This window comes from Branchiostoma belcheri, unplaced genomic scaffold, assembly GCF_001625305.1.
Source record: "Branchiostoma belcheri isolate BF01 breed outbred unplaced genomic scaffold, Haploidv18h27 scaffold1, whole genome shotgun sequence".
Taxonomy (NCBI): domain Eukaryota; kingdom Metazoa; phylum Chordata; class Leptocardii; order Amphioxiformes; family Branchiostomatidae; genus Branchiostoma; species Branchiostoma belcheri.
Window position 1 is genome coordinate 6564317 of NW_017802379.1, and position 3445 is coordinate 6567761.

General features: G+C 43.6%; 1 long non-coding RNA gene across 1 annotated transcript; it reads right to left on the reverse strand.

The window, feature by feature from the left end:
- Nucleotides 1-1290: 1290 nt before the first annotated feature.
- LOC109462373 lies at nt 1291-2605 on the reverse strand. The gene is made up of 3 exons (XR_002139764.1): nt 2158-2605; nt 1565-1663; nt 1291-1362 (listed from the first exon to the last, which is right to left on the reverse strand). It is a non-coding gene; the product is annotated as an uncharacterized LOC109462373 (long non-coding RNA).
- Between the last annotated feature and the right edge of the window lie 840 nt (nt 2606-3445).

Consider the following 3445-nt stretch of genomic DNA (forward strand, 5'->3'; position numbering starts at 1 on the left):
TGGTGCATAGGGCGGTGCCTATCTCCGGTTCAATAGCCCATGGGCCACACAGTAGTGCAATCACGACAGAAGGGGGCTAGTTCACTGGTAGTGGTGTATGTTTAACTCCCATACTATTTCCTGAGTGCTAAGTATGTATCAATTTTAAAGACCCGGTCGGGGATCGAACTCAAGATATACCGAATGCAAAGCGAGCACTCTACCCACTTGGCCATTTCATCAAGTTCCCAAATTCCTGGCATGACTTGCAGACGACAGGTGCCCCTACCTGACGCGGCAGCGAGTGGAGCTCTCAGGCCGGTGAGGGGACATGTGGCGGGGCGGGTGATCTCCTCCACGCGGCTGCTCGAGTCGTGAAGTACCGGTACCCCGAGGTCGAGATGCGGTCCGTCCACGTGTTACTGTTTCTGAACCACTAGGACTGTATAGATCTGTATATCGGTATAGCCGGTATAACCACCCTTCGGTATAACACACCAGCTTCGAAGGCAGGTGGCGCGGCGGCAGCTAGCTATATCACACCGAACGACTTGTTACGCTCAATCTTTGCACATTTGATTGCAGGGGTTGTTTAAAGCTTTCTAGTGATGTTACCCCAACTGTGTTTGGTGGCAATGAGTTCCACTCTACGATAGTTCTTGGAAAATGAGAGTTACATGTATTACCACAAAAGCAAAATCTAGCACTGAAATATACTAGTTTATCATCTCACACGTTGACAACATAAGGCCACACCAAGTAAATTTTATGGATGACGTCCTTTGGAGACTCCAAATCTAATGCGAGAGGGCGAAAAAAAAACAAGAAGGGCCCAAAAAAACAAGATGCCTAGATTAGAAATATACTAAGAGACGACACATGTTAGGACACAAATTGAATGAGGTGACACAGTGTAAACAAGCAAGAAGTCTTTTATTCATCATCAAAACAGTAATGAATCAGGTGGAACAGCAGTTGTCCCGTTCTGTTTCTTTCATCACATTTTGCAGACCTGCAGAAACAAAGCATAAAAGGCAAAATTAGTTGCTGATTAACCCTTTGCATGCATTACTACATTTCTACCTATGCAAATAGTCTATAGGAGCGTTTGAGAAAGAATATCAATAAAGGTGGAACCAAACAGAATATGTTTAGAGCTATTCTACATAAGTTGCGTAACGTATTTAAGTAGGTAACAAATGTATGCCTACCTGACAAACAGGGTTTATTGTCTGGTATGCAGCAGTCTTCTCTGCTGGTATGGGCAGCGTTTCCTCCTCGCCGCAGTTCCAGCACACCAAAGGCAGCATGGTCTTCATCACCCCTGACTTCAGTCTGGCTGAATAGTAGTACTGTGCTACTGGTGAAGTGCATGTCACTGCCCTACATGAAACAGGTGGAAAATTATGGAACAATAGTCAATTGTGCTAAAATCCAACTCTTCAGAAAAAACTTCTTTTTTTTTCAACATAGAGGTTTAGGTTCTATGTTGTAGTTAAATGTACGTCTTTACTGTCCCCAAAGTGCCTTAAATTAAAAGGGTATATTCTGCAACAATCCATATCAAATGTACCTCATTACTCACCTGTGTTGTTATTGCTACATTGTTGTGTGCTCCCAGTCCCAGCGTAGGCTGGAAACATCCACTCCTGCTGACCTTGTTCTCTTGATGCTTTCATCATACCTGCATACATGTGTACATGTGAAAGGAAAAGTAAACCTTATGTTCCTAGTTCACAATAAATGTGTCTTAATGCAATCAAAGAAATTGAAGAGCAGACAACGTTACTAAATTGGATATCAAAGCTAAAATGATGGGGAAAAAGAATTCTTTAAAAAAAATTAAAAATCCCCCCCCCCAAAATAGTACTTCAAAAAGAGCTTTGAGCTTGAATGCGTAGCTATAGATGCCAAAATACCTTAAAAATCCGACTGAAAATTAGCAATTTACTTGCCAAATGTGAACCAAAAATTTAAGAATAAAAAAAAAACACATATTTTGCCAACATCAAGTATAAATAACCAGAAACGAATAAACGATCATTATCCATGCAAAATACCTGCGAGGAGCCTTGATACATGTAACGTTATGCATTTATTTTATACTCCCCTTCTAGGAATATTTCACCCGTGTTTTTTTCCGTACAAGGTATTCGATTCAAAACAGACTTTTCATACCTCAAAAGCAGTCTTAGCCCTGGGAACAGCTTCAGTCGTAGAAGCTGTCTTGTCGATCACCATACGGATGAAACACCACATCAAATGCCTTCCGACCTTCTCGTCATAATTTTGCAGAAGAATTGCACTGTGTAGCTGATCTTGACAAAACTTGCTTGAAATTGTATGGTCGAAACTCACTCGCCGCTACAAGTCTGTCGTACAGTTACGCGAAAGTTAGCTCTCCCTGGCCTACATCGAGCACGTACCAGTCAACAACAACGTTTCCACACGCTTTTACGACCTAACGCTCACATACTTAGCGACCAAGGGTGGTGAGCCCACCATCTTGCTTCTTTGAACTGTGGCGCGCGGACTCTTGTGCGCACGTACACCATCGTTTTGCGGCACATGTGCTCTTTACCCATTTCGCGTTAGCCTGAGGCTATTGACAGGATCGTCCTGTCAACAGCAGGAAATACTGCACTGCTGACAGGATCGTCCTGTCAATAGCAGAAAATACTGCACTGCTGACAGGACGTATCCTGTCAATAGCAGAAAATATTGCACTGCTGACAGGACGTATCCTGTCAATAACAGGAAATACTGCATTGCTGACAGGATCGTCCTGTCAGCAGTGCCATTTTTGACACTGTTGACAGGATCGTCCTGTCAGCAGTGCCATTTTTGGCACTATTGACAGGATTTTTTAAATCTTTCCATTTTTGGGCTCTATTGACATGATTTCTTCTTTGTTTTCATTTGTTTAACCAGTCAGAAGCCATATGCTACAGTACTGCAGATTAGGCGTTTCACGATGGCGCTAACAGTTATCAATACAGAGTACTCCAGCAGATATATGTCAAAACTAGACATGTTCAAAATATAAATACAAGCGAATTTCATGCATAAGCTGTCTGAAATACGAAGGCGGTTACATAAGATGAAGACAATAAAAAAGACAAAAAGAAGTTGATCTCTATCCATTATTTATTCTTTCAACAACTTCGAAATCAAATGGAACAAATCCAGGAAAGTACCACTGGTGTGGCCGGTTCAGCTAGCCGGCCCGCTAACAACAACAGCCCCCCTGGCGCGCGTATCCAGCTGGCCACCGAATTTTACCGGCCCCACTGGGCCCCACAGTACCGGCACGCTGCAGGGCCTGGCACGCTGGTTAGTGTTACTGGGGGGCGGGTTGTTGTGTTGCTGTTAGCACGCCTGGCGGTTAACCCTGGGTGCCCCAGAGTCCGGCGTTTATTTGGCGATAGATTTCGGGAGAAACCGTATTTGTCCGCTACCATTATCC